We start from the raw sequence: 24,282 nt of genomic DNA, 5'->3' as shown, positions 1-24,282 counted from the left end.
AAATAGCGGGCTATTCAAAATAACACCTCTTATTGGAAAACCTTGTATATGTGCGGACCTGCCTAAATAGTAATAAAGAATCACTCAATATTGCCAAAAAACTGATTCTTAAAGTCATGTACAAGAAAATATTTAGATATCCAACGCAGTTACTTTGTAAGGAATGTGATACAGAAGACAGCTATTTATCACACAAACGATTTGTTAATTTTTTAAAGAATATTATTAGTATTGCAAAAAGAACGCAGCAAATTCATATTATTAGAATTGTTTATCGTCTGAACTTTGTGGCAATTCAAACTAAATCTTAATTTGTTCAAAGAAATTATTTATTATATTCAGAATATATTAAGTTATCTAATTCCATGTCTACTTTAAAAAAAATGTTAAATTATTTGTGTTAGCCGAGGATTGCCAACATTTTTTAGTCTTTTTCCTTTTTAAATTGATGGCATATTATGTTTGTTTATATATTTTTTTCTACCTTGCCTTTTTAAATTAAAAGCATAATGATTTCATAATATTTTATCATCTTTTTCTACTTGGTCTTATTTAAATCAAATATCAACACATGGTCACCCTAAATGTGTATTACCTTATAATAATTGGCGGGAATTGGCTTCCTTCAGCTTAGTATGTATCGTGTAGGTACCCATTATTTATAGAAAAAATATTTTTTTATTATTCTCTCAATATATTATTTTTGTGTTGTTTTTATTATTTTATAAAATTATTAATCTCAACAAAAGGCTTGTCCTGGTGAGATTAAAATATAAAATGTAAAGAAACAATACAATATTGTGGTCTCCAACAACGAAAAAGAAACCAATTCACAATTCTTTTTAGGATATTCTTGATGAAATGTTTGGTGACCAGTTCACACATGAAAACTGCATTGAAGCTGTACTTGAATTCGCGTCTCAAATGATGTAAGTATTCGACGGAGCCGCAATAAATGGTTAACTTGGTAGCCAATAGCCATCATTGGATTGCCTTGATACCCGTAAAAAACTCTTAACATTGGATTCTCTGTAAAACAGACAAAGTAAAGGTTTGTTTGATCGTCTTAACCTTTACCTATTTAGCCTTTACTTAACCTTTTCCTAATCGTTACCAAGACTAACGGTATCCTTGTAACTCCCACTCATTTTCTTAGATTATTCTAACGACTAATATTTCTATATATCATAATATTTTCATTAGAATTCTCCCTACCCAGGCAGTTACAAAAACTATTCTCGTTATTTTTCTCCATTTTGAATTTTCAAAGAAAAAAAGTTTTAAATCGAAATTTATATTTAACAATCTATTTTAAACACAGAACTAACTTTGATCTCGTTTACTATACTGATACTCTAGATATTACGATAAAGTACGCACTCGAATAAAAAGTTCCTGGAAAATCCATAAAACTTGAGTGTTCTGTTCTACTTATAAACTTTGGAGTTTCTTAAGGAAAATAATTATTATTTTTCGAATAGTTCAGATACCTATATTAAATTCATTTCACCTGAAAATATAAGGGAGGATTTTTACAATTCTTTTTGAAGTTAAGTTATCTGGGAAAGTATAGTAAATATAATGTTCATATTATGTTATTTTGTTCTTTAGGCTCCTTAGTAAGCGTTCAAAGATGGTTAAAAGGGAGACTTGTAAATACGAATGTTTAATGGTGCGCGCTAATTTAAAAAAAAACGATACGATATTGAATAAAACACGATTCGTTTGAAATAGAGCAATAATCTCAGGACAAATTCTTTATTTGCCTTTATAGATACACTATGATTTTTTTCATACCTATAAAATTTTAAATACAGAAAAAAAATATTTTTAATAATATTTGCTTACTTTGCGATTTTTTGCTATCGAGGGAATTTCATATAATTAACGTTTCGACATAACAAATGTATAGATATTATCTTCTAAAACAATATAGATTTTTAAAACTTAAATAGTTAACGAGAAACTTGTTATAAATCAGTAGAAATTGGGAATGCGGGACAAAAAATTAGTAGAAAAACTTATTATCCAGCAATTCTTTGTTGGTTTTTTTTTCTCTCTTAGGACTAGAGACGTGCCAATCGCTCGTGTTCTGGCGGTCGATACTAAATTAAATAGTATTTACATCTTTTAACGAGCTCTAGAAGGATTCGTGTGTGTGAGACACAGAACAGATCTTGGTAATAAACGGGCGGGGTGTGAAAATATTCATTGCATTGACAGGTTTGGTATAGTTAATTCAAGGGTGACATAAATCCACACTTACGAAAGCCATTAGTACATTAGTATGCGATACAACCTATGAGTGAGTTTAGTTTTCCTGGGATATCTATTAATAATAATAATAATATTGATAAATGTTTTATTATCTTCCTTTTTTAACAAATAAAGGTAATGATAACCTCACTGGGACCTCCTGGGCTGAGGATTTCATTTATATGTTATTAAAATATAATAGTATGGATAATATATCAGTAATTATAAATACATAAGTTAATTTTTTCTGAATTAATTATCAATACTATACGGTGTTTTTTTTTTCAGTTGAGTGGTTTCGGAATCAGTCTGTATTTGGTGTCAGTAGGTATATTATCTATTTCTGATATCCCTATATTTTGTATCCAGAGTGTTATTTGAGATTTAAATGTTAAAATATTGATGAGAGAGGGATTTATCGGCGAGTGAGGGTGACAGATCGATATCTCGGATTTGGTAAAAATTAACTTGAATGAAATTATTACATTTTAATTGTACTGGTCACTTTTAACACATAATAATTAATTATGGAAAAGCTTCCTTTTGCTAACTGCACTTCGACCAAAGATATAGGTACCAATTATCCATATTATCGAGCTGACCGTTAGAGTGACTCGTAATAACCCTCCGGAATATGGGGAGGCTTTTTACACTATTTGAGATTTTTATTAATGCGAATACCGCACAAAAGTCCCAACTGCTCCCAACCGTCTGGAGCCAGTGAGACTATGGCATCTCCGATTTGGGTATATTGTGATGCTGAATAAAAGTGGTGGGGAAGACGATGGGGATGAGAGAAAGGTTGGGAAGTAGGGAAATATCTGGCTATTCAGATTTATATCTAAATATTCTGGTCAACCAGAAATTACTAGATATAACCAGAATATTATGGTCAACAATCATGGCTAAAGCCATTTCAAGCAACGTTTTAATTATGAATGGTGGTCTTTCACCTTCACCGGGGCGAAACTGAAAATATCTTCCACTCCAGAACTATCTGTGGAGATTTTAATATTGATATGATGAAATCCAATACAAAAAGCACGAGACTACAAAGCATCATAAATTGACTAGGTTGGAAGCAACTGGTCAACACTTATACAAGAATGGGAATAAACTCTAAAACAATGATTGATTTAGTCATGCGGAAGTTAATGCTGTAGAAGAACTCAAAATATCTGAGCACTAAACTATTGCTACTAAAATTAAATATAAAAGTCCGAAGCCACAGGGAATACGAAATATAACGTATAGGAAAAAAAATAACTATAATAAGGATACATTGTGTATAGCATTACAAAACGAAAAATGGATCTGCGATAACCAAGGAAATTTAGACGGAAAAGCCGATGAACTAGTAGGACATCTGAAAACAGTAGTAAATGAGCTAATGCCTTTAATAATAATAATAATAATAATAATTGGATAATTTGTAGAGCGCCGTTTTTGTGAAAAATCACCTCAACTAATATTATATTAAAAGATACAAATAAATGGTATACGAAATCCCTACATATTCTTCAAAAACAAAGGGATACAGCCTATAAAGCCTGTAAAATACAATTCACTGAAGAAAGGTGGGAAACCTATAAGAAACTTAGAAACATGTATAGTACAGAAATAAAACATACCAAAAATTCGTATATCAGGCAAAAAATAATTACCTCTCAAAGTGACTCAAGAAAAATGTGGACTGCACTTAAAGAAATTATAAGCGGCAAACAGAGGGAAAACATTAAGGAAGTTCGGTTTCCAGATGGAGTTGAAGATGATACACTTAAAATAGCCCAAAAATTTAACACAAATTTTGTACTTAGTGTCGAAAATATAAATAAGAGTATTCCATTAGTCGCAGATACCTCTTCTCAATCATCGGAAAAAAGAGAGATTAAAAATATTTTTAGGTTTAATAAAATTGACAATGAGTATTTAATGAAAATCATTAAAACAATGAAACCAAAATCATCGCCGGATGGAATTACTATAAACGTAATCAAAGATGCACTGCCAGCTATAGGAGACAGATTAGTTGCACTAATAAATGAATCTCTGACTAAGGGAATTTTTCCGCAGTCATGGAAAACCTCCATAATAACACCAGTGCCCAAAATAATAAATGCTTAAAAATTTCGAAGACTTCAGACCAATAAATGGATTGCCTAAATATGAACAATTACTAGAATGCATTGTGAAAGAACAGATGAGTAAATTTATAGAAAAAAATAACATTCTAGTAAAAGAACAATCTGGGTTTAGAAATAAATATTCCTGTGAAACAGCAATAAATTATGTGATAAATGAATGGAAAACAGCTATGGATCAGAAGAAAATCACAATAGCAGTGTTCTTGGATTTTAGACGTTACATGAGCGACAGAACACAGCAAGTCAAAATTAATAACTATACTAGCAAACCACTGCCGATTACACACGGAGTTCCACAAGGAAGCATACTAGGGCCCGTTCTTTTCACAATTTACATAAATGAACTTTGCAACATGGAAATAGATGGAGAAATAATTAGTTACGCAGACGACACAGTTTTACTATTTAAATCTAAGGATTGGAATAAGGTATATAACATAGCGAATCTAGGAATCACGCAAGTGAAAAAATGGTTGGACTCAAATACACTTACACTAAACATATCGAAAACAAAATTCACAACGTACAGCATAACTAACACAGGACAGCCAAAAAACAATACAAACACCATAAAAATACACGAATGCATAAACACCAACATCTGCGATTGCCCCCCTCTAGAAAAAACAGAACAAATGAAGTATCTAGGAATCGTAATTGACCATAATCTTAGATGGACACATCACATCAAACAAATCACAAATAGGCTCCTCAGAACAATACACATTTTCCTAAATATGAGAAACATATATAAAATAAAACAATTGAAAACAATATATTTTGCACTATGCCAATCAATAATAGAATATGGAATAATTGCTTGGGGAGGAGCAACAAACGCAGCTATCACTCAAATAGAAATCGCACAGAAAACGATATTGAAGGTAATACTCAAAAAACATAAACTAACCGACACAGACCAAATATTTAAAAGCTGTGACGTACTTGATATACGACAATTATATGTTAAAACACTACTTAACTACATTTTCGACCAAAAAAATAAACCCCAACAAACACAAAATATCACTAATAGACCGGTCAGACAAGCGTACAAAGAAAACATAAAAACTCCGACGGTAAACACTACCTTTGGACAAAGACACCATAAATACCACGCTATTAAAGCATTCAACAGTCTTCCACTTGAAACAAAAATTGAGGAAAATAAAAATAAGTTCAAACACAAAATAAAAAAATGGATTAAAGAACAAAAAGACAATATTACCAAAATTCTATAAAATAAAAAAATAAAACATATACACGCAACACAAAAAAATATATAAAACACGCAACACGCACAAACACATATATCATTATAAATGCCGATTTACATTCTCTTTTAATATTTTTCTTTTAGTGTTATAATTATATTTTAATTTTTAATATTTATTTTTAGTTTAAATTTATCTTTATTTTAATGTTGTTTTTCTTTTTTTTTTAAATGTATAAATTCTTACATTATAAAATGGGGGCCTCAGCAGGGTAAACAACCCAGTGAGGCCAACATTACTGAATTGAAATATGAAATATTGTAAAAAAATGTATCAACAATAAAAAAATAAAAATTTATATCCTACGAGAAACTGCAACGATTTTAGGCTTCCTAAAACACATTTATCGGGAACACAAAAAAATATTTATTATAAAGGTTTTAAAATGTTCAATGAACTCCCGGTAATTGTTAAGGAAGCTAAAAGTCTTGCAGTTTTTCGTGGATTATGTCTCAATGTTGTGAAATCTAAATTTTAGTATGTAAGTAGTAAATAATATTGTAGTAGTCATAGAAAATAATATATTAGGTATAAGATGTAAACTCTTATAACTAAATAAAATATACATTAAAAAAAAAAAAGAACGTGCCGCAAATTGACTGCAAACACCTTTTATTTTTAATGAATTAATTGTGAAAGGATAGTAATTAATTAAACAAAATTTACTTGCGCGCGTCGGGATTTGAACCCGCGATCTCCGAATTGCTAGTCGAGATCTTTAGGATCCGTAGGAGAACGACGTGTTCATTAGAAAAGTATATTTGCATTATAATTTTATCAGGGATTGTAAAACATCACTATTTAATTTTGATACGTATATTTTTCCAATATCATACGCATAAATTATTTAGAACACGCAAAATTTAATTATGTTATTACAATTCTGGAAAAATTGAAATGATTTCAGCAGGCCAAAGTTCTTCACTCGCATGGCAAAAGTTCCCACTGGGAATTTCGCATTCCCCTTTGTTTTCTCTGGCAGTCATTTTGCATCTCATTCGAATTCATCTAAACAAAAGTTTAGCAGAGTAACCCATCATCTGGTGGTACCTACTCCCAGATATCTGAGCTTCCCCCAGCATCCACTGTAGCCCAGCCTCTTTGATTGTCTCAACACTCGGCGCGTCGAGATATTGTACCGCGCAATTAATTTTGATTCCATATAGCTGATTACTTGAAAGGAAGTTGGGTTTGTGATTACTAGTATCTATTACATACGAGAAGACTAGGAGGTAGAAGGAGTTTGGAGGAAAAGCCTTAGAAATGTTTCGATACTGCGAGCTTTGCTGAAAGCTTCGAATTTTGTTATAATAAAGGGGATTTATTTTGTTGGGAAAGATTTTGTTTTTGATACTAAGGTCGAAACAGGAAGTAATTGAAAAGAAGTTACATTCATCCTGAGTTATCAACCTTTGCTCTCGTTTTTTTTATGTAAGACAAAAAGATGAATATTAATATTTTTTTATGAACATTTTTCGTACAATTTAGATAAAAGATCAAGCGACTGTCTGATTCATTGAAGTTAAATGATCTAAATTTGTAACATAGTAGTCAACCATTGAACAACACCAAAAAAAGTATTTCACAGAAACAATACCCTGTTTAAGATTAAATTCAGCCTCTCAAAATAAGAAGACTCAAGAGTCGTCTCTGATATTAATTACTAGCTAAATAAAATTTTATATTGTATTTTCAACTTTCGCTTCAGGGTTTGTCCTTCACAGGCCCAGTCGTAACTACGCAATACTAATCGGCGATACGTAGAAGAATCTACTCTTACTAAGCTTTACCGTGTGATAATAATAATTGTGACTATAATTGAAATATAGTCCAAGTTTTCCTTATAGATTAAGTTCTGCCAAATTATCTCCGACGCTTGTCACTTTTGCGTTGAAAAGAGCAGCGCAGGTGTGCGAGTTTCTGTGGGGATGATCTCACGAGGTTGTACTCTGGCTATATACGGCAGTACTCTTCGAGTTTATAAATACTGTACAGTATCATAGAACGGGAGAGGGTTGCCGGGCAAATTTCACGCATCACCGGGCTGCGTTTGATTAATCTCGAAATTATAATAATGTAAAACTCACCCCTTCAGTTGAATTTTGAAAATTAGTTATTCGCCAGAACACCTGTTTACCGCTACGAAACTCGGGGATAGTATTCTGTACGGCGTAGCCTGGTACTCCCAGTGGTGGCTGTTAGCTTCGTGTTAATTTACAGCGGCTATGAGATGTAATTTCACGGTCTGTGTGATTAAAATATTGGAAATTTTGGGTTAATTTATTTGGGAGATGTGATATTTGGAGTATACCTATAATGTGAATCATCAACGTTTATCCAATGACGTTTGAATAAACAGCATAAATGTGCTAGTAATTTATTTTTGGGGTATTTTTCCATGTTGCGCTACCTCCTTCTTTAACCAACGTTTCGTACAACATTACAGTGTTCATCAACATGGTAGATGATGGCTGACGATGCTGTCCGTAACGTTGGCTAAAGAAGAAGGTAGCGCTAATACCGCATAATATCCCAAAAATAAATCACTATAATACTTTTGGCCGTGAAAACCTCAAATCGTATCATATATTTTGGTTTATTATTTGAAATTGAATCTTTGTACAAAATTTAACCATCAAAATAGGTCGCCGTTTCGTAACTCCTTTCATAACGATAAATCGTTGTCCCTCTGCAGCTGCAGCTGATCAGATCGTCCTCTTTTGAACTCTTCACAACCTTTACTCGACATTTTACTAGAGCCACTGAGATCGAGGCGACCATTCGGCTGTTTACAACCGAAAGAACTCCTCTCATTAGTTTAATATCTGGGCAATTTCCTCTTGAATCCAGCGAAATCGGTGTTATCATGCTGCAATTTAAGTAGTAATCCTGCGTTGGGTCCCCGTGTTCGTGCAATACATGAAGGGCGGCTGTACATTGTACAATAATACAGTGTGATATACGTAAGATTTAGAATATAAGTCGATCGATAAGACGGCATCAGGGGTTATATCCCTAACCATTACCTCGGACTTGCTCTTACAAAGGCATGATGTCGATTATATAACTCAAGACGTAGTGTCAGCTTTCAGCTTCTGCTCCCAACAAGACAAGGGGTTCAGTAAAGACAAAATAGTTAGGTTTCAACGTTATATTATACAAAGGCTCATCACAAAGAACACATCTTATTCACATGGGACATGGTGAACATTACGGGTACAAAACATAATCCTATCTAAGTGTGATCTCTCTCTCTGAATTTAAGTTACGAAATAGGCATTGATTTTATGAAAGCAAATTGTTCTTATATTGGTGATGCGTTGTGCAGTGGCCGTTGTCCACGCAAATCGAGCGCGTTAGAACATGCGTGAACAAGGTTATTGTCGATTAGAAGTCCGGCCAAGAGTTTATACTATATTCCTTGACAAAAGGTAATGATTTTAGGGTGATTAATTGGATGTTCTTTTGAATCCGGATTCAGCTTCCGGGTTGCAAGACGTGACTGATGTGACGTGGCTGATGGCGAACATTTAGGGCCAGCAGGTGCTGCTCTTTGCGGCAATTGCAAAAACTAGCGTGTGGCTGATTCGATTATTGAAGTGAAACTTCTTTACGCGCGTCATACAATTTCGAGGACCGGAGTAAAACCGACTCATGACCGTCACGAAAAACCGTGATAATTTCGCTATAGGAGCCTCGCTAATATTATATACCTAGTTTAGGTCACTCTCCAAACTCAGCTTCGCGGTCTAGAGGCAGAGCGCCCGATTGTCGTCGTGAAGAACCGAGGTTCGATCCCCGCTTTAACTATATATTTTTTTTGTGATTTTTTTTATTACGAGAAAAAGTGATAAAATGCTCTCGTGCTGCGAATTTTAGATATTTTGACTATATGATATTTTGGTCGAAATATAGTTTACAAATCGAGCCGGTAGAGTCGCTCGGTATTTTGTTTAATTATTTTTATTTTGAATCATTAAAATTACTAATCAAGGCCGATAACGCGACTAATTACCCTCGCAGACGTGCGTGACAAGTTTTTTTAGTAAAAAACACAGCCGTAAGTGAGTTTTTCAAAATTTAGAAATGTTTTTTTCAAATTCAGACTCCATACGGGTATGAGACTGTTAAAACACGATAGATCTTTTCCAAAACGGACAAATATACGGAAATATTTTGAAAAACGACAGATATGACTTCATACGGCCGATATATCTTCGATTCGACCGTATATAAAGCGTTAACGAGACGTTATGTGATTTTATTCATTTTCCGTGTTTGAAAATGAAAATTAGCGCGGAACAAGTCTATTGAGGAGTACACGTTGTGTACGCGGTTCTCGTCGCGCGAGATACCTCTCCTCGCGGTCTAAAGGCAGAGCGTTCGACACTCGTTATGCAGGACCCGGGTTCGAATCCCATATTTTTATAACTTTTAATTTTTTTATCACATGCTACTTATAAATATGTCAATAGACAGAAAAAAGAGAGAATGAAATGAAAAGAGAGAGAGAAGAATACTAAAAGTTTCACTTCCGTCGTGCGTAGGCTTGCCACACACTGTATTTTTATTATTATTTCCTATGATTTAAACCGCTACATGACAATGCGTAGAGGATCTGACACACTTAACTATACACTGTGATGATAGATAACTTTCGATGACAAAAGACAACACGAAAATAACACATTAACCCTAGAAAGATAGTCTACGTCCGCGAGATGTAGACAGTTTTTAAATGTTGCTGTCTCTTTAGTAACAATACGTAGTGTCTTGTCTGTCTCAGTCAATTCAGTCGTCGGCTGGGGCTAACACGAAATGGCTGTATTGGGACGGTAAGTACTCTATAGATATAGCTTTGATGATGGTCCGCGAGACGTAGATTGAAACTCTCGTGAGACACATATTTTGTGTAACAAATGTGTATAATAGTATATTTACATTACTTTAGCAAGATAAAAGGACTGATAAGCATTTACAAATAGAGAAAAGTAAAAAAACTAAGATTTAATAGTTTACAAAAATGGTCCTATTATAGAAGTAAAAGTTTTTCTTTTTTTAAAATCGTTTTTCGTGTTTTGAGGTAAAATATGCTAACTTATAAATTTAATTACTAACTATGGGTTTGATTTATTACAGTAAAACATATGTTTTTCACATTTTGTAGTTATGTCGTTGCATACGTCTCTAGGACGTATGATTATATTTAACGCCATTCAGTATATGATTACCTTTCTAGGGTTAAGGATTATCTGCACATTGTAACCTTAGCTGTTGCCGAAAGGGTCGTTTGGATTTAATTAAAAATCCGGTTATTAAAACCCCATATAAAAATTATTTTGTATTCCGGTTCAGCATTAACTATTAATGCTTTCGTCGCTGAAAGCTCGAAATGGATAGTGCATTATTTCGCAGCAGCGTTTGTTTGAGCGGCGCCCATGAGCGAACTTCTAAATAAGAGAAAACGAGTGACCATAAATAAAGCAGGAAGATGAGAAAACGGTCCAGTGAGTTCAGAAAGAGGTATGTAGATTGGAGGTGGGATTTGTACGGATTGGGAGGGAGGTAGGGCGCACTGTGCCGGAAATAAATCCCACAGGTAACAACCAACCTTAGAAAGAAATAATAATAATTTATTTATTCATTAATTTGCAAATTCACTTCTTTTAAATTAAATAACAAAAAAAAAACTTTGAATACAACAATAATCCAATTAAAATATTCAACGTTTTTCTAAACCAATGTTTTTTTCGTCACGATAAACATGTAATGAAACTACATAATATACTATAATACACTTTGTGAGGCATAAGGCAAAGAAAGGATGAAAGTAGATTAAATGCTGTTGAAATGAGATCCCTGAGGCGTATGTGTGGTAAAACCATGTTTGATCGTGTGAGGAATGTGGAGATCGGCAAAGAGTGCAAGGCTGATGTAAGCGTAATGAGTAAGATTAAGAAAGGGACGCTTAGATGGTTTGGGCATGTAGAGCGAATGAGCGAAGATAGGAGTGTAAGGAGGATATATGATGCAAATGCGAATGGTAGCAGAAGTCGGGGACGCCCGAGGAAGACATGGCACGATCAAGTGAATCAGATACTCGAGTCGGGCCATGTCAAGAGTCAGAATAATAGAAGAGTATGTATGAGACGATGTATGAATGTGAATGAGGCAAGAAGTGTGTGCCAAAACCGAGTTGTTTGGCGGTCCGTTCTCTCTGCCTACCCCTGCGGGGAAACGGCGTGATGGTTAGTTAGTTTTTTTTTTTTTCACTTTGTCTTAGCACACACTGCTTGCTTCATTCAATATTATATGTCTCATTTACACTTTTCTATTGTTCTCAATCTTGATATGACCCGTGAATTTGATTCTTCTTCTCCATCATCTCCATGTCGTATGTTCTGCATACACTGCCCCCTTCGTTCATCAGCTCCCTTTCATCTATTACGGTTAAATGGCCTTGCGTTCTTTCCAGATCTCGGCATGTTTAACACGGTCATGCATGGTTTTACCACATGTATCTATGCCTCAGAGATCTCATTTCTACAGCGTAGTTATAATAAACACTGCATCATTCTTATTGAATTCAATCCCAGCTAGAAATATATCTCAAAGCAAAGCTGCCATCCAGTCGATATCTCGGGGCCATGCACCCTCCCCCCAGAACCCCCTTTACCGTATCCCTTCTCCAGGACGGGATCACCCGGGCGTTAGTCACCCACTACCCTGCCCGACCGGGCGGCGCGGCGCTGTGCATACATTATGGCCCGTGCAGCGGGAAACTGTCACCTAATTTGGTGAAATTTGGTTAAGTGACGCCTCGCATGCAAACTTGGATGGACCGACTCAAAACATATTATTTTCACATAAAGACTATGAAGAAAATTTTCACCTACCATTATTATTTTCAATGAAAAGGCGCGACACGAAACTCCAGTGAAAAATATTATGGTTTAAAAAAAAGATCCATAAACGCAAAATCTAAATATATATATATTTTTTTTTTTTTAATATTTTTATTTATTTTATAAAATACAGTATAATGTTTAAATTTACATAGTAAGAACATATTTCAATAAAAATTAACATGTTTACCTTTACAAGAGTCTAAAACTCGTGTGTAAACTCGTGTGTTTAATTACATACGTGGAATTTATAAATGGTCATTTAAAAACGAATAAAACACCATCACCTTAAAACAAATAGTTTTTTCAGTACGACTGACATCACAACCAGTCTACGTGAGTTATATATCTATGATCTACAATGTCCACACTGTCCACAGTTCACGTGTCTCGACTCTCATTCAAAATACTGGAGACCATGTCACAACGTCACACGTCACGTTCATAGATTTGGTTGATTTTGCGAGACCCGAAAAATTAAAACTTTGAAAATTATCTATTAAAAATTATTATAACAATACATACATATTCTAGTATTTATGTTAAAAGGTCATTATTGATAAAAATATACTAAAACTAGAGTTCCTTAATTGTTTCTGAAACTAAACTAAATCTCAATCATACTGCGCAATTAATTTTCATAAAAATTTGAATCCACCCTAGAAGAGGTGTAAGTATAAGTTCTAAAGAGCATATTAGTTTCTTGCACATACAGCAGAAAGCCTCTCCGGTACAATATTGTAGATTTTTTTAATGTCTATAATATAATATGCCGTGCTGATGTAAATTTGTTTCACACTATCCAGACACACTATTCTTTAGTTGCCCAATACATTCTAACCTTTTCTGCCCAGTGGAACCATCCCAGCTTTTTAAAATCTTGTTTTAAAGATATTCTCATGGCATTTTCGCAGTGTCCCGAACGAAAGAACAATTACTCATGACAAAATATTGATAACAAGCATTATCACAAGCAATGTTCAAATTATTAAGAAAACCAAATACAATATTACACATATTTAAATAACCCTTTTGCATTCCAACTATTAAATCAGAGGAAGGAGGAAAAACAGGTTTATTTGAATTACGGACATTTTAGAAACCTGTAGCAAAGTTATTCTACCTGAAGTGGGACCTACCTGGCCAAACACAAAGGCGACCTAGAGAGACTTGGCGATTTGAATTCGACAATGCTATTTTTTGTCTCCTTTGGGATTCCCTCCTTCGCAAAAGAAAATAAAATCTTAAAATAACAAGAGACGCTCTAGGTACACTCGGTAATCCGGCACGAATGTGGCAGACTCGCTTTATTATTTCCGAGATAAGTTTTACAGTCTTGTTTCTAGTTCCCGGCAGGTACTTCCAATAGCTTTTATTAACTAACGGAATAAATTAACGAAGGCGTTATAACGCTAAAGTACAAAGTAGATTGGTTAGTAGGCATTTGTTAAGCAGTGGTTATTGCCTTGTATTTTTCAAAGGCAATATTATCCTTGGGATATCGGAGGTACATGTGTAAGTCTCTTCAAAATATGTTCGAATTATAAAAAAAATACATGTCAATTTTCAACAACCACAATAGTTTTTTCTGCGTAATTCATTTCCATGTCTTATTTGAGGAATGTAGTTTAATATTACCAATATACCTATATTAGAATTAATTTCATTCACTGCAATTTTTTAATGTTGGTAAAATGGTAATACTTCGCATTTAAACATAGAATTTATATTATCTACCTACATAAGTTTTTTAATGGGTTTATTTCTTTTTTCTGTGGCGATGTAAACTGCAAGGCATTTTAAAGCTTTCTCTCAAGAAAAAATACCATTATTAGTATATTACACTTTGGTTTTGTTTGCTATTGATTTAATAAATTGTAATAATGCTTCAAGTATCATTGTATTATTATTTATGATCTTCCTTCAAAATTTAATACTAGTCCGGTTCAAAGCAGATTGTTATGGAATTGAATATCAAAGACCTTCTCTCTGAACATTGTTATATTTTTATGTACATATATCTGTATGGTACCGCAGGCATAAATCAACGTTGCCAACTTTGGCAGTAGATTCACCAATAATAACAACAAAACCCTACCGATGTTTGTACAGTAAACAAATAAATACAAATCTATGTAAAAAAAATGCTTCCACCCTCCCCCTTTCTGTATTTATTTATCAAACATTTTATGACAAAAGGAAGACACAAAAAAGATGGTGAATTATTATCAAAGAGGCGGGGAACTTCGGGGCTAGTTGGTTTTATTTTAATGAATATTTTTGTAGCCACGGGGCAAAACGTTACTAGACATCTGGGCTTAGTTTTAAAGAGCCCGAGGCTAAATACAAGCCATGAGCTTGTTTTTCTGATGAGTGATCAGGGAGTTATCCTCCCAATAATTCTACTTCTACTGAATTTTCATTCGGTTTTATACCCTATCTGAAGCATTTATAAACATTAAGTATATTTATAGGTTTAACAATAGTTTGCTAAAAATAATGTGTTTCCCGATCGTTTTCAAAGGTCAAAGTTTACGTTATCTCTTCGTGGTTTTATTACAAAAACTTTAAGTCAATTTACGTGGACAGGTATATTCAGTATAATCGTGTACGGAGAAATTAACTGAAAACAAGCCAGAATCTCTCATCGTTTTATTTTAGTTTAAACAAAAAAATCTTTATATTGTGATATAATAACGATTGAGCAAAAATAACTTCCAGATGTTTGTATTTGAAATGTTTAAAAACTGCAATATTTTAATTTTATGACATGAAAGAATATGAAAAAAATATTTCATTGAAAAAAAACACACACACCTTTTATTTAATAAAAATTGCAAGATAACAGTCACTTTACTTTTAATCTTGTTTATACAATTAAAAATGATTAAATATTATAATAACAGTTCCCAGAGAATAACCAATTTTTATTTGTTATCAATATAAACGTTGATTTTTTACTAAGTATTTATCCACACATGCATAAGGCATTTATGTAATTAAAAAACACCATTTTTTATTGAAGTTCTAGTACCTCGGTTTTTCCGTTAAGGTGAAACTATTTTATTCGCAATATGATATTATTAATGGATTAAACCTGACAAAAATAACACAAATATTACAATAAAATGAATTATACTATACAATACTGAATTGGTCATTAGAATAGAAATTATTATTAAAAGCATGATTTTAATCACACACGACAAAACACGATCATTCGAGGGGAAACTGAAACGATCTGAAAATTGAAATATAGCGATACATTTTTATTGATAATGTTTCTAAATAAACCGTGTACATTATTTATACAGTGTGTAACAAAATCACCGTTTAACGAATATGAAGTGGGTTTTCTTCAGTAAGGCTTGAAGTATTTATTTGTTTGCTCGGTTGGCATTGTATTTATTTTAGAATCCTAAAAATTTATTTTAGAATACCACAAAATTATTTTAGAATTTTTTTTTTCTTCTGTAAGCTTATCACTTTATGATGTCATTATTTATTATAATAATAGACAAATAACTTGGTTTACATCATTTTATATCTTTATTTTTTTATTTTAAAAAGAAAGACAAACATTCCCGGGTTACGAATAACCTGACAATATTTGAAAATCTACTACTACCACCACAGTAAGCTGAAAATGTTGTTTGTGTTGTGATGGAGAATTTAGCCAGCCGAGGAATTGAACACACTACGCCTGAGTGGAACCCAAGCACGATGTCAACTCGGCCACCGACCGGTATAAAATGTACATGTTTCATGAACAAGGTTCACCTCATCAGGAGCAAGTATATACTTATTTTAGAATCCTACATACTTATTTTTACTCTTGGGATATTCGTTTTTGTATATATTATGAATTAAATTTATAGTATTTTTTTTTGTAATATGGGATTTTTAAATGAATGCCAAAACGTGCAAACAAGTCTAATGCTCAGGGGTAACCATGTTTTTAGTTATTTTTCGTCTTATACCATATTGTTAGCGGTTACTACCCGACTTTGAATAAGTTTCAGTCTCTCATATAAATTAATAATGATGTATTGTATTAATTTTTACAGATATGCTCTTTTTCAGAATTCAGACTTAAAATAGTGACATCGACCTAGACTATCTAGCTCATCATTGATTTTTATGAATTTCAAATGAATAGTATTGTAGAAGATAGATTGACAGATTTTTTAGTTAGCACCAACAATGTTTTGATGCACAAGCTTTTAATTCGCAAGACATTTTTTCAGGTGCTCGAGTTTTTATAAAATGTTGCCATAAGCTCCCTTTTCATCGAAAGGGTTCTGACTAAGCATTGCTATTCTTAAAGTTATGTGAAAACTCTTGCGTATTACCTGCAATATAATCCTTAAATCCTCCTCTCCTTAGAATATTGTTACACTTTTTACACAATGCCAGTGCAGTGAATTCGATAACTCATTGATAGGCTTGCGCCCAAATCGGCCATGGAAAGGAGCAGATGTATAATATACGATGTACCTACGGTGACTCCTAAGTGGCTCCCTGGGACAGTGTTGAAAGCATGTCAGAATGGTTCTTAAAATATTATTAGAGTGACCAAATTTCTAGAAAGTATAAACAAATCTTTTTATTTTTATTTTTTTGTAATAGAGTAAGTAAAGCTTTTTATCGCATGCGCAATACTTGAAATAATCAGCTGTTGTGGATGAAATCAAAGCTAATTTCAAACAGTTTTCATGATAAGCAGTAACGGAATGATTAAGATTTTTGATGATGTTTTGGCTTGAACGGATGAATCTGGCAATACAATAATGGCAAGTTGATGGAAAATAAAAATAATAAATGATTCAGAAATATATATTTCGATTATCGGAACCGATTAATTGAGTTATGCAAAATTTTGAAAAGAATTCGCACGAGTATGAGAAATTGTGTATGGATAGATTTGTATTTGTATTTGTATTTTGCTACTCCTCCTATCTGTTTACGCCTGCTGTAAATTGGTGTGGTGTATAACGATATTATTAAATTAATGTCACGAGTAAGGCTCTTTTGTGATTGATTATGGCACTATAAGAGTTATCCAATTATTATTATTTTTATTGGTAGGTAGATACTAAAATGAAAAAAAGTACCTAGTATGATAAATTATTATAATAATAAATATTTTTCAACTTTAAATATTACGTTCGGTTATTATATATTACAAATGAAATAAAATGCATAAAATAAAACTTATAATTATATTCAATAAGGTATATAGTTTAGTAACTCGCACTTACATACGCAGAACATGGTAATTTTCATGTATGTGTACATTACGCAAATACAAATAATACACCGAATACTAATATTTATCTACTCACAAACCAAACAAGGTCTTAACCTGATACTAGCGAAGGCTGGTCGCACTATTTGAGTAGCTAAAGATGACAGACGATGATATGGAAGTAAGTAGGCGGGCCTAGTGTACCTACCCACTATGTATTGTGAAGGGAGGAACTTTGTCAAATATGTTTGCCCAGGTACTCACAGTTTCTGAGCGGATCGCTACTGCCATTGTTCGTGATTTGAACGGTCGATTGGCCGTTGAAAAAAATTACGGTTCATGAACATAGAATATACCCACACATGTATCTGCCACTGTGTAGGTGCTCAGTCCGTTGTGCATTCTCTATGTTCACAGGTCAAACTTTTCAATTGTCTCTGTCAATCGAAAAATAATAAGTTCACTTGTTTTTTAGTTACGTTGCTTTGGTGTACCATTGGTATATTATACGGTGAAAAAGCACTGAACAAAATGAATATTTTTATGCATATCATCACGTATTGATCTATGATCAGATTTATAAATTCCTTTGGTATTTTTTGGACGTACCAGAATGTATGTTGCAAATATTAACTCGAGTAAACGCACAAAATTTTTGTGAAATTTTACTTAGACCGGTGTCAGGATGAAATTACAAAGCATTGAATTTCACGTACCAATTACATTGCCAGAATTACACACGGACGTAATCACACATGGAGAGAATTTCACACGTTGAAAGAATGTTTTTACTTAAGACTCGCTATATAAATTTAGTATTGAAAAAAAGATTATGTTAGGTTTTTCGTATATGAAACCACACAAGAGTCCCAAATGTTATGAAGCTGAAGATAGTGGGGAGGAGAAGGGGAAGAGGATGGTGGGAAAGTAAATGGCTATTCAGATCTGGTCACCAAAACACGGCTAAAGCCATTTCAATTCAAGTCTTACACCAGGGGGATACTGAAAGTATCTTCCACTCTCTTATGTTAGGTTGCTTTTTTTACATGTATAATTCTAGTAGGTGTATTTCTCTGCTGGTGTTATTTTCGCCACGTGTAATTCGTCCATGTGTAATTCCATCCGTGCGTAATTCTCGCAGTATTGGTAAGTGAAATACATGCCTGAATATTTACAACAATGTGGATACATATAATGACATCAATGTTAAATTGATTTTTCAAAGCACCGTACCTGATGATGGAAATGATTTTCCTGTATTAGCGAAGACTTTAATTTCCGTTTAAAAATCTTCAAATTACCTGACTAAGATTAAGAAAGGGACGCTTAGATGGTTTGGGCTTGTGTAGCGAATGAGTGAAGAAATGAGTGTAAGAATACCAAATTGTAGCAAAAGTCAGGGACGCTCGAGAAAGACTTGGAACGATCAAGTGAATCAGATACTTGATTCGGGCCATGTCAAGAGTCAGAATAATAGCATAGTATGTTTGAGAAAATGTAAGAATGTGAAAGAGGCAAGGAGTGTGTGCGAAGACCGAGTTGCTTGGCGGTCCCTCCTCTCTGGCTACCCCTGCGGAGAAACGGCGTGATGGTTAGTTAGCTAGTTAGTTAAGTTACCTGACGCCAAAACTCACTGTTTGTTAGTATTTTAAATATATTTTATAAATGCTAACATTACGGTAAGTTAAGATATAACATATTTTATGGTAAGTCTGAACGTCTTATACATATGACTTACATACAATGTTATCGTTAGTTGTTTCACATAATAAGAACAATTCATCAAATTTCAAAATTAATTAATAAGTTCTGTGAAAGTTCTATTCAAGTTGTGTTGTTTCATTATTATGGGCCATTTGCTCCACAGAACGGATATAATAACAGAACTTATTATCTTCGAAATTTGGTAATTTGTTAACATTTTGTGAAACAACTGACCTTGGTTAGTACTATTTAATTTTCGTGTTTTTCTTCAATTTTGGTTTCAACATATTATTTTACGTACAAAAAATGCATGCTAGTGAACAATAAGATAATTTATAATAAACGATTATCAATCAAAATTTGCGTTACTAAAGTCGTACCTTTGCGTCAAATAATAAAAAATCGTTTTATCTTCCATATTATGATCTTACGGGTCCATTCCCCCTTTGGGGTTTCTAAGGAAAGATTTACGCCGGGGTTCCTTTTCATTCACCTCTCTGAAAAGGGGGGGGGGGCGGAGGGCGGCACAAACCCACCCTAATGCCAGTGACATCTATCACCTAATCTTTACACTAGACTGCCAACATCTGTCGGCTGAAGGAGTTACCAATCGATGATCCTGTTTTTTTACCAGAAATAAAAAATAAATAAACTTTTGTGACAAAATTACCCTCCGGTTTATTTTATGGTTTATATATAAGAATATTTTTTTTAATTTTAAAGTATTTTTTCTATAATATAAAAGTTCTTAATATTTTTGAATTTATTATTTTTTTATTTGAATACCGCACAAGAGTCTCAACTGCTCACTATAATCTGGATCCGGTGAGACTATGGAACTCCTCAATTGGGGTACATTATGAGACTGAAGGTAGTGGGGAATATAAGGAGATGGGAGGAGAAGGTGGGGAGGTACTCAGCTATTTAGATCTGGTAACCAAAATGGCTAAAGCCATTTCAAACAACGTTTTCGATTCGGAATGGTGTTCTTTCACTAAGCCGATCCTGAAAGTATTTACCACGCAAAATGTAGTAATCATATTTTTTCTGATCTTATTTGCAAACACAACGCGATACTTCGTGGTTGACATGTACATAATATTTATAAGATTAAAAGCATATTAGCATAAGGTTTTACAATCAATATCCATTGTGGTATTTGCATTTTGCTAAATTGTATGTTTTTTTTATTATATGTACTGTTATTCTATGATACATCATTTATCATTTATAGTTATTATACTTTCTGTAACTAAATAAATGTAAAATTGCATGTTAAAGCCCAGTGGAGTATTAATAAACAAATAACAGAAGCACACAAAACTTAATTTAATTTTGTTTTTAAACAATCCGTAACAAAAACCGATGTTTTTTAACTATAATACATTTCAAAATACAATATTCTACAGCAGCACACATAAGGGTAACTACATTGCCCACTCTCCGATACAACGACTTCACACCATGGGAAATCATTACTTGGGTGATGTTGACATATTCAATACCAAATTGCCAAGTTTTGTGGATCATTTAAAACATTTATTTCAACAATACTCCTAAACACATCATGTAGACCTACAAATAGCTGTAATTTTCTGTTTTTGTTTCTTGTGTTTGTATTACTTGTTGCATAGCTTTTATCAAATGTAATTTCATTCTTATTTTTATGTTTCAAAGTATCTGTCAAATTAAAATTATACTACCAACCATGTAAAAGCCTCTGGGCGTTAAATAAATAAAAATAAATTTCTATTTAAAAATGTCTATTTAAAGTTTTAAAAAAATTACCACCAAATTTGACAAAATGAATTTTCATCGACAGCGAGTCTACCTGCTGAGTATCAGTTCGATTGAATGTCGAGAAGTGGGTTAATTTCCGCTTCCAAGATTTGCATTCATTCATTCCCGAAAACAAAAGTAAAATTCAAATAGTTGAATTTTAAAAGAGTATTTTTTAATATCGTTTGGTAATCCAAGCTAAACTTCATTAAATCATAATCACCAACGAACTAGAAATAACCAAGTAATTCTTATTTTTGAACTTCTCCGTAGACATATACGAGTATCTGTGGCAAATTACTTGAAAATGCCTGCCACTGGCAACAAAGGCCCACCTTTAGAAACGAGTTCAAGGAATTTGTACCCATGATACCGTCCTTTGTGATGTAATAATAATTATTTTGAATCTTTACATAATATATTGTGACTAGAGGGTATTATGAAGAAGCCATGGAATCCAACCGGCTCCTTTAACTTACCTTTTTTTCACTTTGGTCGGCACTCGATTATGTGTTTCTCAATGACTTCGCCTGTCATAGAATCTAAGCTTACAACTGATTTCACGAATGACAAGCCGACGAATTAGTATCATTGTGGATTTTTCTGCGAGTGTTCAGAAATTTAATACAAATATGTGCTTTGTTGCATTTTGGTTAATAAAATTGGACCTTTGGGTTTCGCTGAATAGGTGCAAGCTTTTAAAAATGCTTTTACAACCTTTTGCCAGATTTTGTGTTGATGTAAATCATTATTTGGAATAAGGATAAAAGCTTGCAAAATATATTATATTAATGTTTTTTAAAAATTCGTTTCGATACTTTTCATCGAAGCGTGAATCAAGTAAAAGATTTTACTGCAAAGTCTAGCAATATTACAACTCGATTGATTACTTTTTTATATTCACAATAATGAAAAAGCAGAAATTAATGAAAAAATATATATTTTTTAATATTATTATATTTTCTTGTTTCTTATGGTGAGAGGTCAGAGAGGAACATCTTATATTTGTTGCACGATATTCAGTGATTCCAACTGGCCGAGAGATCTGTCTGTCTTCGATCCCTTATGTAGCGGCATAATTTGTAATCGGAGGCCCACTTATTTTGGGCACCTACACACGTGGTAACATTAATGTACTGGCGACATATGCACCTATTCTGACTTGCAACATTTGAAAACAGTAAGCACAATTCACTATAATCTGACGTCAGTCTCTTCATTATTTTATACTTACTTAAAAAAGGAAGCAATTTGCAAACAAATCAAAAACTGAATTTTCTGCAAGGATTTTTTTAATAACTGCATGTTATATAAAATAACAAGCCAAATTTAAAAAACGATTTTTCGGTAATAATATAAATATGTTATTGTAGATAAAATTAAGTACCTATTGACAATATAAAATCATCTCCTCACTGTTACGTGATTTACAAATCACATTTTGTGTAAAAAAATCCTGGAAAAATAGTATCAAAGCGCTCGCACTATCAGCCATTTGTTTAGCCTCCCACACACAACTCAAAAGTATCCTGTTTATATAAGTACAGCTCCATTACATCAAGTAGCTATGTAGACAGAATAAAACTATACCCGCATTTTATTGATTGCCACATTTTATGTCCAAATTTGACTTTTTAATAAGGTTCTAAATACATTTGATATTTGAATCAAATGGATCGAGTAAGGACCACATGGTAATGCTAAGCCAAAAGTATTTTTCAGTATCTTAAAGTGAAACCAAATTACCTATATGTATACAAGAGATATACAAATAATAAGGCACTGCAATCCATTTTTTTTTAAATAACCTTCTAACTTAATTACCTGTAACTGAATGTATTTTTGTTAAAGTTAGTTTAATGGTTAAAATAATTTAGCAATTTTATCTTTCGTGTTTCCAAAATTTACATCGAATCTACGAAAGTGACCCGTGACGTTACCGATGACCAGTCTCAAAAAGCCTAAGTTTTTTTCTAAAATATGTTCTAACATGTATGAAGGATAAACATGTTTTCAAATTTCCAAAAGTTCCCTCACTTACAAAATGAAACAAACTTCTATTGAAATTAGCATTGTTTTTTAGTATCTAGTCTTTTTCGGTTTTTCTCTTTCGTTCAGGCCTTACAGAAAGACTTTTTTGAAAATGTGCTGTTAATGAAAACTAAATATAGTGCGTTCTCACAATTATTGTAAATATTATTTTTAATATTGCTGGATTATCAAAAAACGCATTTTCCCTACAAAAAGGTTCTCCCTGATGTGGAAGTTTTGGACCATATTAAAACTCATGATTTTGCATTACTTTTCATAGTATCGTATTAAACCCTCTCACTAATCTTCTCACCGATAGTTACATTTCAACAATCTTCATGATAATTAGGTATTACGAATCCGCTCACCGGCTTACTCGGCTCCTTGGTTGTATCGGTTATTTTCGATTCCTTGTTTCGATCATAACACATGACTGTTGTTTTTGCCTAGATTTTTTATCATATAATTTAATCCATAAAAGGAAAAAACTTGATCTCAAACCTTAAGGTTCTGGGAAACTGATCTGATAAAACCCTTTTAGGAATCCTTGTTCGTAATTCCAAACGGACGAGGTTATTTATTTTATTTTTATGAACGGTACCCTTTTTTAATATTTATTATTTGTTCCTGTATATTAATTCATGATCAAGTCGGATAAAAAAAATTATACAAAAAAACAGTTATACTATATGCTAAACAACCTATTTTCTCGAGATATCTAACATTGTTTTAATAAAAAATATGTTATGTTAAAATTTATTTCGCAAAGATGTTTTCAACCTTTAAATTGATTTTAAGAACATCGATGAAGCGGGGTTTAGAAAGGACCCTGCCCTTTCTTGGTTATCATAACCCGAATAACAATTGTTTTTATCTGTTTCGATCCTTTGAGAGATGCGTGCATCTTTAAGCGAATTTTAGCGTCTTAACTAAATTTTCCA

The sequence above is a fragment of the Hesperophylax consimilis genome, chromosome 5, assembly GCF_061612785.1.
Source record: "Hesperophylax consimilis isolate HC1 chromosome 5, BYU_Hcon_1.0, whole genome shotgun sequence".
In the NCBI taxonomy this organism is placed as follows: Eukaryota; Metazoa; Arthropoda; class Insecta; order Trichoptera; family Limnephilidae; genus Hesperophylax; species Hesperophylax consimilis.
The sequence above is the reverse complement of the archived record's forward strand: the minus strand, read 5'-3'. Positions refer to the sequence as shown.